The sequence below is a fragment of the Oryctolagus cuniculus genome, chromosome 4 (genome assembly GCF_051225735.1).
Source record: "Oryctolagus cuniculus isolate XC-2025 breed Fujian yellow rabbit chromosome 4, ASM5122573v1, whole genome shotgun sequence".
NCBI lineage: Eukaryota > Metazoa > Chordata > Mammalia > Lagomorpha > Leporidae > Oryctolagus > Oryctolagus cuniculus.
The window spans coordinates 48,767,348-48,780,581 of record NC_142870.1 but is presented as its reverse complement, the minus strand read 5'-3'; the positions used below and the strand labels follow the sequence as shown (position 1 = coordinate 48,780,581).

The 13,234-nt window shown below is 38.0% G+C and overlaps 1 pseudogene across 1 annotated transcript; it reads left to right on the top strand.

The window, feature by feature from the left end:
* The first annotated feature begins 5,253 nt into the window (after positions 1-5,253).
* On the top strand, positions 5,254-6,567 carry LOC100358663 (alpha-endosulfine pseudogene; annotated as a pseudogene). Its single transcript, XR_016232396.1, has one exon. The product of XR_016232396.1 is annotated as an alpha-endosulfine pseudogene (transcript).
* The last annotated feature ends 6,667 nt before the right edge of the window (positions 6,568-13,234 follow it).

Sequence of the window (13,234 nt, the reverse complement as noted above, 5' to 3'; positions counted from 1 at the left end):
ACTGGAGATGGAGATATGATAGAAACAGATCTTAGAAACATAAGTAATTAGCATTTTAAACTTCAGCTTTTGGTACTCTGTACAACCCATGGAGAACTGAATGGTTCATACTTACATGTATGGTTTTAGATAGTACAATTTCTAGGCATTTTCTGATTTGGTGATGAGTATTTGGGTCCTTGTATCTACCATACATAAATGTAGGGAGATTTAAGTCAATAGCAAACAGCAAATACAGTGTGACAAATTCTGTTTATTGCATTAATAATCCTCCTAATTTAGAGTTATACTCAAAAATTTAACTTTTCTTTTACTTTATAAATCTAGTTTACATTTTAATCACTATTTATACACATTCCTATACATTCCTATATATTCAATGAGGAAAATATCTTCATGGCATATATATTTATTTCATATAAAAATTACTACAATAGGACACAGGTAAGAAATTTCAAAAAGTTAATGGAAAATGGAATTAAAACATAAGTTTAGTGTGGTACAAAAATTTTGAAATTCATATGTACAGAGGTGTTCAAAGTCTTTGTGAAAAAAATACTATTAGAAACAAAACTATGCATGAATTTCAAATATTTTTGCACCAAAATATCTTTAGTTCCATTTTATATGAATTTTTGAAGTACCTTTTATGTTCTACATCTTTATCCCAAGAGAAAAAGACTTTGTATTTAAGTGATGCCATAAAATGCAGTTTGCTATAGCTTCTCTAAGAAATTCACAATATATTTGTGTTTTAAAGGTTTTGAAAGGGATGCTGTAAAAAAAAAGTCTCACTAAATCTAACCCAAGAAATTGCCAATTCATGTAACTATAAAATCCTTTTCTTTTCAAAAGTATTTTATCAAGACATCTTGAAATGTTGTTGTAATGAATAACATGTAAAACCTTTATACTGACATTGGCCTTGAGAGAATTTTAAAGAGAAAATGTTTGCACATGACTCAAACATACTCAAATAGTTTAAAGTCTAAATATTTTACTGGGCATATTTTGAAGCAATTGAAATATTTCCCTTCTAAGTTAGAGTGCTTATGAAAACATGCACTTCATTTCTATATAACCCCAAATAGCCAATGCTAAAGTATTCAGACATCAATAAGGAAAAATGGATGCAAGAACCACAATGCATAAACTTTATTTTGATCACTTTACTTTCAAACCATCAATGTATCTGTAGCAGGAAATAACACCACATAATTAGCAAAGCAACCAAAATATACTTTTGCTTATTGCCAATAATACCACTTCCAGTTAAAAGTGGAAAACCCCTAATCACTATTCAGATTTTTCCCAACCCAACAAACCCACGAGATTCCATTTTTATGTTAAGGAATTAATATCCTTTTCTTCACAATGACTGTCAGAAATAATAATTATTCTGCCCAAATTTAATTTTGAATTGATCTAATAAAAGTACCTCATTGAAACATTATTATGTAACAATTTAAAAAAAATCCTCAGAATCACGCTAAGGAGGTCAGATGTTGCATTCTAGTGATCTATATACCATGTGTGAGTTTATGCAGTTTTACCTAAATGGCATAAGAATATTTTTTGAGAGAGAGTTCATAATTCTAAAAGAATTTTGGTTTTAGGAGACCTAATAAATTACACCAGTATTACATTCAGAAGCAATCGAGATATATACCAGGAAGTCAGGTAGACAAACCCTTACAAGTTACCGTTGTTAAAGTTGTCTGGAAAAAAATAGAGATTGGTAGCCACATGGAGATCAGAGTACCAGGCTTTGAAATTGCACACAATGGAACTCTACAACCTGATTCTACTTAATCAAAAGGCAGATGGAAAAACTTGATATAACAGTAAAGTGAAAAGACAGGTAACTTCTCTATATTTTCTAGGGTCCTGAATGAAAAAGATTGACAGTGATGATGATAACAGAAAAAAATATTATTCCTTAAATCTCTTCTGAGTGTTTGCCATCCTGAAATTCACCAACACCACAGTTCAAGAAAATCTCAAACTGAAGAATTTTATGTCTTCCTAAATTGTTTACATACCCTGGTGTCCAGCAGAAGCAAATGCAGGTCCTCATTGGAAACATACCTTTAATCTGCATACCAAATTCCTACTTATTAAGTACTTCTCACAATCAAAATTTATTAAATATGGTGCTGGGCATTTGATATAATGTTTAAGACGTGGGTTGAGGTGTCTGCAATCCATATTGCAGTATAGGTTGAATCTCAGCTCAGCTCCCAATTCCAGCTTCCTGCTAATGTTGCCCCTGTGAGGCAGCAGGGACGTCTCAAGCAATTTGGTCCCAGCCATCCAAACGGGAGATTTTGATTTTTTTTCAGCTCCAGGCTTTGTCCTGGCCCAGCTGTGGTCACTTAGGTAGATGAGCTTACTCTCTCTGTCTCATAAAAATAACCAAATAAAAATATAAATACATAAATAATTTTTTAAAAATTTACCAAATATTTAAAGAAAGAGACCACCATTAATGAAGGTCAGTAGAAATATTAACTTTAAAAACTGCTTTAGATCACCCTCCAGTAACTTCAGAAGTTGTAAATATGACATATAGAATGCAAGCTATTTATGAAATCTTCAAAGAAACTAAATTGTCTCTGATTTCTCAGCTCCATTATGTCCAACTCTTCTGTCTAATAAGTTTCTTCACAGATATATAAATCACAGGGGCCAGTATTGGGGTATAGCAGGTAAAGCTGCACCCACCTTGCAGGAATTCCGTATAGGCACTGGTTCCTTTCCTGGCTGCTTCACTTCCCATCCAGCTCCCTGCTAAAACCTGAGAAGCGTGGTGGAAGATGGCCATAGGGTTTCAACTCCAGCCACCCACGTGGGAGATTGGGAAGAAGCTCCTGGCTCCTGGCTAGAACCTGTCCTAGCACCAGCCTTTGCAGCCATCTAGGGAGTGAACCAGTGGATGGGAGATCCCTCTAATTCTGTAACTCTTTCAAAATAAATAAATAAATCTTTCTTTAAAAAAAAGACATACAAATCATATAGTGAGCTACAATTCCAGTTAAGTCCCATAGTCTCTCCAACCCTCTGCCTGACACACAGGCATGCTGGAGAAAGTACATCCAGGCAGCGAGGCAAGGAAATCACAGGGATCATCTTGCTTATTTCCCTTCTTTTGGGGGGAGTCACATGACTGTGCTGCCATCTGCTCAATGTCTGAAGACACCTGTTTCTTTTTTTTTAACTTTTATTTAATGACTATAAATTTCCAAAGTACAGCTTATGGATTACAATGGCTTCCCCCTCATACTGTCCCTCCCACCCACAACCCTCCCTTTTCCCACTCCCTCTCCCCTTCCATTCACATCAAGATTCATTTTCGATTATCTTAATATACAGAAGATCAGCTTAGTATACATTAAGTAAGGATTTCAACAGTTTGCTCCCACACAGAAACATAAAGTGAAAAATAATAGATGATTGTTTTAAATGATGATGAAATCAGATCAGACCTATTGTCATGTTTAATCCCAGTGAGAGTCAAGTTGGGAATTGATAATTTCTTTTTTTTTTTTTACAGAAGATCAGTTTATTATGCATTAAGTAAAGATTTCAACAGTTTGCACCCCCATAGAAACATAAAGTGAAATATATTGTTTGAGTACTCGTTATAGCATTAAATCTCAATGCACAGCACATTAAGGACAGAGATCCTACATGAGGAGTAAGTGCACAGTGACTCCTGTTGTTGACTTTACAAATTGACACTCCTGTTTATGGCATCAGTAATCTCCCTATGCTCCAGTCATGAGTTTCCAAGGCTATGGAAACCCTTTGAGTTCTCCGACTCTTATCTTGTTTAGACAAGGTCATAGTCAAAGTGGAGGTTCTCTCCTCCCTTCAGAGAAAGGTACCTCCTTCTTTGAAGACCTGTTCTTTCCACTGGGATCTCACTCACAGAGATCTTTTGCCAGAGTGTCTTGGCTTTCCATGCCTGAAATACTCTCATGAGCTTTTCAGCCAGATCTGAATGCCTTTAGGGCTGATTCTGAGGCCAGAGTGCTATTTAGGACATCTGCCATTCTATGAGTCTGCTGAGTATCTCGCTTCCCATGTTGGATCACTCTCCCCTTTATTTATTCTATCGGTTAGTATTAGCAGGTACTAGACTTGTTTATATGCTCCCTTTGACTCTTAGTCCTTTCATTATGATCAATTGTGAACAGAAATTGATCACTTGGAATAGTGAGATGGCATTGGTACATGCCACCTTGATGGGATTGAATTGGAATCCCCTGGTATGTTTCTAACTCTACCATTTGGGGCAAGTCAGCTTGAGCATGTCCCAAATTATACATCTCTTCCCTCTCTTATTCCCACTCTTATGGTTAACAGGGATCACATTTCGGTTAATTTTCAACACTTAAGAATAACTGTGTGATAATTACAGAATTAAACCAGTCATATTAAGTAGAACAGACAAAAAAAAAAATACTAAGAGGGATAATGTATTAAGTTGTTCATTAACAGTCAGGGCTATGCTGATCAAGTCACCATTTCTCATAGTGTCCATTTCACTTCGGGAGGTTTCCTTTTTGGTGTTCAGTCAGTTGTCACCGATCAGGGAGAACATACGGTATTTGTCCCTTTGGGACTGGCTTATGAAGACACCTGTTTCACACATTTTGTCTGGCTTTCTAGTTGTTTATGGTAGAATGCAAGTGTGGTAGTTACCCAAACTGTATTTCAACTGGAAACAGAAGTTTGCAGGCTGTCTTAATTATGAAGATGGACTTCATATTTCAGTTTTTCCTGGTTGTGGAATGTTCCAAAATTCCTTATTGCTCCCAAAACACAGGTGCCAGTGATGATTAAGCCATCATCACACACGTTGTTGACATCAGGTGTTGCATCTTCCAAATGTTTGTGTTTCCTTTTTATTTTGATTTTATTTATTCTTAGCTCCTTTGTGGTCAGAGAATTTAATTTGTGTGCTTGTCTTCATTTATATATTCACAACCTCCTTTTCATACATCCTCACCATTCCCATCATGCTGTAGCCCCATGATTTTCCTCTAAAACAGTGTATCAACAACTAACATTATAATTTTATTTTACTTTATCATTCCCATCACTACAACATAAGCACCATTCCAAAAATAATATTTTCTTGTATGTTCACTGACAAACCCTTAGTGCCTAGATGCTGAGGCATATAGTAGATAAATATCTGATGGTTGGATGAAAAAATTAACTGCAAGAATTTTGTCCAACTAAGGTCACGGGAGAGGGCCGCCATTTTGACTGAGCAACCCTAGTGACAGGAGCCGAAGCAGCAGCGCAGGTTGTCCCCGTTTCCCCTCCCCCTTCCCTCTGTGGTTGATTTCCCGGGCCCCCTACACTCCACAACCCCGGCTCTGCCATGTCCCAGAAACAAGAAGACGAGAACCCTGCGGAGGAGACCGGCGAGGAGAAGCAGGACACACAAGAGAAAGAAGGTATTCTCCCTGAAAGAGCTGAGGAAGCAAAGCTAAAGGCCAAATATCCAAGCCTAGGACAAAAGCCTGGAGGTTCTGACTTCCTCATGAAGAGGCTCCAGAAAGGGCAAAAGTACTTTGACTCAGGAGACTACAACATGGCCAAAGCCAAGATGAAGAATAAGCAGCTGCCAAGTGCAGGACCAGACAAGAACCTGGTGACTGGTGACCACATCCCCACCCCACAGGATCTGCCCCAGAGAAAGTCCTCACTCGTCACCAGCAAGCTTGCGGGGTAACCTGGGCCCCCCTCTCCTCCCCTTCCTCACCCGCTGGACTTTATGTATTATAGGCAGGGATGGAATTGGGCAGCTAGTCAGATCCTCCCAGATTGCTAGCCGAAAATGCTGCTGCCGGGGCTCCCGAGGAGTTCACGTGGGTTGAAGAGGGGCTCTTGAGTTCATTTCTTTGGTTACATGGAGACTTCGCACCTTCACTGTAGCCCAGGTAGGGGCCGGGAAATAGGAAAGACCAGGATTGGATGATGCTGCAAACTTTTTCTCGGTGAGAAACTGGAGAGAGGTCATTTCTCCTCTTGGAAGATAATATCCCAAAGTGGTTAGGCTGAGCCTTGGGAATAATATGGCAGGTTGAACAGCCCTGGGCTAACCTGACGTGTTGGGAAAGGTAGATGGGATAAGATGTGTTTTCTGTGCTTCTGAGTGTTGTGTCCCTTGGGCTGCTGTTGCTTTGTGTGTTCCCTGCGGCAGGCAGAGAGAGTCCTCACCCAGGCCTGAGTGGTCTGCCTGAAACTGCAGTGCCCAGTTAACCTCTACTTAGTGTGGCTTACAGATTGCCCTGGCTCTTAAATAATGTAAAGATTGGCAGACATTGTTCACAGAAGATGGGCACCTTCTCTCTCTCTCTCTCCCTGCATGTTGCTTTTCAGAGTGTCATGGGATAGTAGGAAGAGCAGTGGTGTAGGAGTCTAGACATCTGGGTTCTGGGTCCACTTGGCCTCAGCAGTACTGATGTAGAACCTCAGTCAAGTCATTTAGTCTCTTTGGATTTCTATTTCCTCATTGTAAAAATAGTTATTAAATATACATAAAATTGATGGTGATTGTAAAATCCTATAACTGCCAGCAGAAAAATTCTGTGCTGTGCGTTGGGTGAGCCTCTGTGCTGGGCAAGTGCAGAGGGGACCCTCCATCAAGGACAGAAGAAGTTGGAGTTTGCAACAGAACCTCATAGTCCTGAGCGTCAGATTCTTAAGAAGCTAGCCACGGGCCCCACCCACTTTTTCCCACAGCCCACGTCTGGACCTTAGCTGCCCAAGAACTGCTCCAGCAGCAGAGTTCTTGGCTGTGGAAACACGCTTGGTCATGCACACGTGGAGAGCCGTGCTTCAGGTGTAATTGGGTGCCAGGTGTATTGTTAGGGAGAGAGAAAAGGAAGGGGTAAACCACTGCAGGGCTGGAGCAGCAGGTTTTAGGAGATGATTCACCTTGGAGGAAGCTGGGGGGACGAGGGAGGGAGACAGAAATCCCTGCCTTCCTAGAGCACAGTAACGTAGCTCTTGTGCAGTGAGGAGGGGTGGCAGTGGTGAGCCTGAACAGGTGGAGGAAAGGGGCTGCCGGTGGCACCGCTTGGCCTGAATCTTACTGAGTGTAACCTGCTTGATATGGCAGGAGGGCCAGGGTGAGAACTTACTGTTCGAAAGTGCAAGATTCTGGAATCCTCTCTTGCTCTTTGACCTCACAATTCTGAAATGCCAAACATTTGGCTTGATGAGGATGCCTGATGAATTTGCTGGTGTACATGTAGGAGAATAAGGTGTGTATCTGCTTCTTCCTGACTGGCCGTTCGATGTTCAGGCTGTCACTCAGATTGGATAGGAAAAGGTTGGTGAGGAAGGCATGGAGAAGAGAGCAGGCTCCCTGGCCCCCAAATTCCTTGACTGTCACTTGTAATTGTATATAATTTTTGTGTTCCTTGCTCCATTTCCTCATGCTGTCATCCTTAATCAAAAGTCCATGTGGGAAGGGGAAAATGCTGAACATCATTGTATAGTTTCCTTGACTGTCCCGACCATAATGTACATAAATATGTCATGTTATTATATATATAAATATATATATAATTTTGTACGTTAAAAAAAAAAAAAAAAGAATTTTGTCCAACTAAAAGTCACCCTACAGACTGCAATACATAGTGACAAAGCCTATGCTCCTAGAGGCCCAGTGAAAGCCAGTACCTCTCTAGCTGTGATGATTCCCCAGGGACAGGGAGTTTTAGCCTCTTTTTAATGCTACACCTTTTTCTGCAGTCAGGAGATATGCCCCTAGTGGTTTATTTACCATTTTCACACTTTCTCAGAAAGACACAATCTAATTACGATACTTCCAACTCTTTTTTAAGTTGGCCCCCTTTTCCTTCCTAATATATTAAAGATTGTTTCTGTAAATGGCTGCCTTCTGTCCCTAACATACTTCTTTAGGTTTTCCCAGTGGAGATGGTAAAAGAGATAAAGTAAGTTCTTGGTCTTCTGCCAATAGCTACTATTTAAATAAACCTTATCCTTCTCATCTGCTTCACTGTAGCAGTGGGTAACTGCATGAACTCTGGATCCAGATCACCTGGATTCCAATTGCAGCTCTACAATTTACTAACTGCATTACATGGGACAAATTATGGGACCTCACTGTGCTCCAACTTCACAAGCATAAAATAGGAATAGTAGGTAAACCATAGGATTAATAAACACATTACATAGTATAATAGATATAGAATTTTTGAGAAATGATCTGGCCCATGGACGGCACCCTCGAAATCCCATACAGAATGGCTCCTCTTCGGTAAACATCTTTCCTGGTCCCAGGTTCAATCTAATATGGTCTCATCATTGTCCGATTTGATATATTTCCCCTTTTCTCTACCTTCCCTTGTAGCAATCATTTTCAAAGTATGGTCTCTGATACAGCAGCATCAACTTCTGCAGTTTGTTAGAAATTCAAGCTTTTGTCTCCAAACAAGACCTACTAATGGAAACCACAGGAATCAGACCAGCCAAGTTTTTGCCAGCTCTCCATGTTTATGATTCTAACATGCCCCACTAACTTAGGTACTTGATTCAGCAAATTTCTTCACTATGTTCTTCCAATGAGCAAGAAGTTGTTTTTCCCTTTTTAATTCAATTACCATGAAAATAATGAACTTTTTCTTTTATGTTAATTTTCCTTGCATTTTACTTTCAGATTGGTTTGCATTATCTGAAACATCTTATCATGGTTGTTACACCCCTTCCCCGAGCTTAATTCCCAAATGATTCATTCTGATACTTGGATCTCACTGTAGAAACCATGGTTTAGTTGGATGGGTATGACTTGGCCATTGAGATTTTTAAAAGACAATTTCTAACATGTAATCGGGTGGGAGGGACGTTATGGGGGGTAAGCCATTGTAATCCATAAGCTGTACTTTGGAAATTTATATTCATTAAATAAAAGTTAAAAAAAAAAAGAAAAAAAATTGAGAGGGTTGATCTATACCTTTGAGTACAAGTAATTATAGATTTTGTTTTTCTGAATCTTAATATGAGAACAGCGCTTCCCAGTCTTCCCTGGTTAATTAGGTCACTTAGGTCCTTAATAAGATAAAATTCCAAGCTACTTTCTAACCAAGTAATGTAAAATATCCAGAGAAAACCCAGGAAGTGGCTTTTTTAGTAAGTTTCACAGGTGATTCTTCTTATTATGAAAATTTAGGAAAGAATCAAACATTAAAGATAAATAAATATGCAATACTTTTACCAACTTGGCAACTTGGCACTGAGAGACAAGGATATTGTTTAGATTAGTGAGCTGAAACCAGAATCACGCCCTTTGTTTTCATATATTTTAACTTTTTAGACATAAATTATGTAATAAATAAAATAATTATCCTATTTATAGTTCCTAAGAGAAAGTAGATGACTTGGATTTATGTTTCAGAAAGAAAATAAAATCTCAGAGCAGGTTTTTGGTGAGAATGAAACTTAAATTCCTTGCTGACCTAAAAAGATTATTTTCTTGTTCGGTAAAGAACAACCAAGTTCACTACCACATGAGAAGATCACAACTGGCATGGTCTGAGAAATAGTTTAAATTAAGATGAGCATTTATTTTAAATGAAATATAACTTCATTTAGTGATGATAACCATACTGGTTAAATGAAACTTAGATCCCAATTAATTATTAGAATACTAGCATTTGTGAGGTTAGATAATTATGTTTCAAGAAAGATTATGAAAACCAAATTAAAACACTAAGAAATTTAATTTGTTAAAATTACCATAAAACTTGTACCGTGTCTCCTTGGAATTAAGAGAGAGAACTCTGTGTGGTAGTGACATTATTGGTAACTTCATGTTTTTCTAATAAAATAATTGTACTTTTGCCAATTAAATGCGTAACTTTTAGTATTTAGCTTATAATGGTTATCTTGCTAAGTGACAAGAAATACATTCATTAGGCTATGTGATTTAATTTATAATCATAAAATTTGCCCTGCTTGATGGATACTAAAAATAGCTAAACTCATTTTAGCAGATTCAGGACTAATTCAGAGAATACAGCTCCAGTGTTTTGCTTGAAATTTTAATCTTGATTGAGATCATTTGGCTCCAGAAAAATGCATCTATAGCCAGGCTTAAAGATCATGGTTACCTGAGGAACATCAGATATTTTCTCCTTGAATTATTCAGCAATTATGACTGTGGCAATCTGTACATATTTTCAAAACAGGAAGGGTTCAGAAAGTACATGTTTTAGCCATCAAATATTATAGCATAGTGGATACATTTTAATGACTTATCCAAAACTGCTTCATGCAAAATCCAAAATACGAGTGAATTAGAGATAGAGTGTATATATATATATATATAAAAGGTGACACAATACATACAGCTTAACATCTTTTCTTTGGGACTAAAGACTTCTTGGGGTTTTGGTGAAACCTGTCCGGTTGCTTTAATTGCCATGCCATCTCCATTTCGTTCCCACTGAACTGTCTAGTCTTCTATCACCATCTTCCCAAACAATGACCACCCTTCCACCCAAATCTAATTAACTATTACACTGTGACTGAATCCAATGTGTTTGATTAAGCAGTGCTTCTCACACTTCAATACATATGAATAACCACAGGATCTTTGCAAAATGCAAATTCTGATTCAGTAGGTGGAATGGGTCTGTGATTTTGTGGTTCTATCATGTTCTTAGGGAGTGCTAGTCCTGCTTGCACTTAGTAGAAAGGGCCTGAAAGAACGCTTTTTAAAAAGTTAGTGCAATATCTTTCCCATCTAGCCCAAGGACATCCTGCTTCAGAAAAATGAGAAATTGCTGGGTTTAGTTTCAACTCACTGAATCTCAGTCTCTGAGGGTTTAGACCAGGAATCTATGATTTTAATAATCTCTGAAGGTGGTTCCTTTACATCCCAAAGGCTAAAACACATTTCCCCCTCAACCCCTTTCCTCTGTTTTCCCTCTCTTAGCTATACATTTTGATTTTTGCCTTCTACAGCCATAATCCAAAGGAGCAAACCAACTGATGGAGATAGCAGATAAAATGACAAGTTAGATGAGAAGTAATTTTGGAAGAAAAGGACATTCCAATTATCAATGAAGCCATGTCTCCACTCCAAACAAAAAAGCAGCTCTTTTATTTTCTCTTATATAGGGCACCTTGTAGATTATATAAGCACTTCTTGTAACATACTTTTGTGCTACTGGAAATGGTGGTAGTGCTTGCCAGAGCATGTGAGTTTCATTTATCTCACTTGAATATCTACAGCTTGCCAATCTTCTCTTTTTGACATTGCTTCCATTTGCCATTACTTGGCACCACATGGCAGGTGTTAAGTCGTCGCCAGTAATTACATGCTTCACTAGAAACTTAGATCCTGCATGCTCAGGAGAGTGTAAAACTGTCATGAAAATTTAAAAATAGAATCTCAAGCATGTGGCCTCTCAAAAGATCTACAATGCAGCTTTCAACAGAAACATTTCAACACAAATGAATATGCTCCAAATTGAGCAGCTTTCTTCTAAAAATGTAAAGATTAAATGTAACCAGGTTACTACTTTATGGAAAAATCTCAAAAAAGTCATAAATGAAATTACTTTCTGAAAGAACAGCTGCTGAAAATCGCCCACACATATAAAGATAGACCTCAAACAGCATCACCTCCATTCACGCTGTCACCCTTCTTCCCAAAAGGAAGATATCAACTAATGCCAGTCATTCACTTGTATGGCTTAGAAATGTGCTGCTTTGCAGATAGGTAGGTTGAGTGTATTAAGTTATGTGTGAGAGAAAGTGATATTCTGAGTAGTATTTCTTTCAGACATGTGTTCTTCAAATGAGCTCAACTTTAAACATGGTATGTTTTGTTGCTCAATACAGAATCTCAGAATCAAGATTTCACAAATACTGTACAGAGGTATGAAATTTCAAAGTTGACCATTTTCAGAAATGCTTAAGGATTCAAGTCAAAAGTAGTTTATCCCAAAGCACTTTGCCTAACCCCAGGAAAACAATCAATTGGAAGAAATTTTTGGTGTCAAAAAAGAAAAATAACCATTTCTATTTCTTCATGAAGGCATATATAGCAAAAGCAAAATTAAAGAAGAAAGGAAAGAAATGAGAAAACTGAATCTAATTAAAACTCTGGTAACTGAAAAGTTGCATAGTAAATTTTATTAATATGTTTGATCCTAACTACATAAGCTCTATTACTTCTACTTATTTCAACTTTCTTCTTCATTTTATAAATGGAAAGCTTTCTTTTAATGTATATCAATAAATGAAAATTCAATTCCATTCCTGCACCAAAAAACTCTGAATCTAATTGTAAGATACAAAATTAGACACTGCGGAGGATGAAATTATAAATAAGAAACTGTATTCTGAAGATGACTGTCAATCGGTGCCTGGAGAGTGGAGGAGGATTGTTAACAATGTAACAATGCAAATCTATTTTTAATCATCAGGATACAAGTTGGGTAATATTCATACTAATGAGCATTAGTACACCTTAGAGCAATGACATCATCTGGTTGGAAAAATGAAGTATTACTTCCTGAAGTGATGCTTTATGAATAGGGTCCTGATGCTGTGTAAAATTTTGGAAGGATTAATTAGAAAATTAAAACCTAGAAGAAACAGCAATAACAAGAAAAGTACAGGAGCCAGAGTTATGGCATGGCAAGTAAAGTGATGCCAGCATCACATATAGGCCCTGGTTCACATCCTGGTTGCTCCACCACCAAGCCAGCTCCCTGCTAATGGCCTGGAGAAAGTAGCAGAAGATGGCCCAAGTATCTGGGTCCCTGTCATCCATGTGGGAGACCCATATAAAGCTCCTGGACCCTGGCTTCAGCCTGGCCCAGCCCTGGCCATTTCAATCATCTGGGGAGTGAGCCAGAGGAAGGAAGATGTTTCATTCTCTGTCTCTCCCTCCCTCTAGGTAACTCTTTCAAATGAAGAATAAATTTTTAAATAAAGAAATACACAAAGATTAGAAAATAAAGAATGTGTTTGGCTGTCTCGTAGGGTTGTCTTCCTTTCAGGTTACTTTGAGAAATAAGTTGAGATGTCACTACTGAATGGAAAGGACTTATATGCTATAGGCAGCCTACCAAGCAGAGAACATTTCTCATGATTCAACAAAGCAAACCTTTGTAATAAATTGGAATTAGTAAATGTTGTGATTAATCTTTTTATTTGATGGGTTACAGTGAGA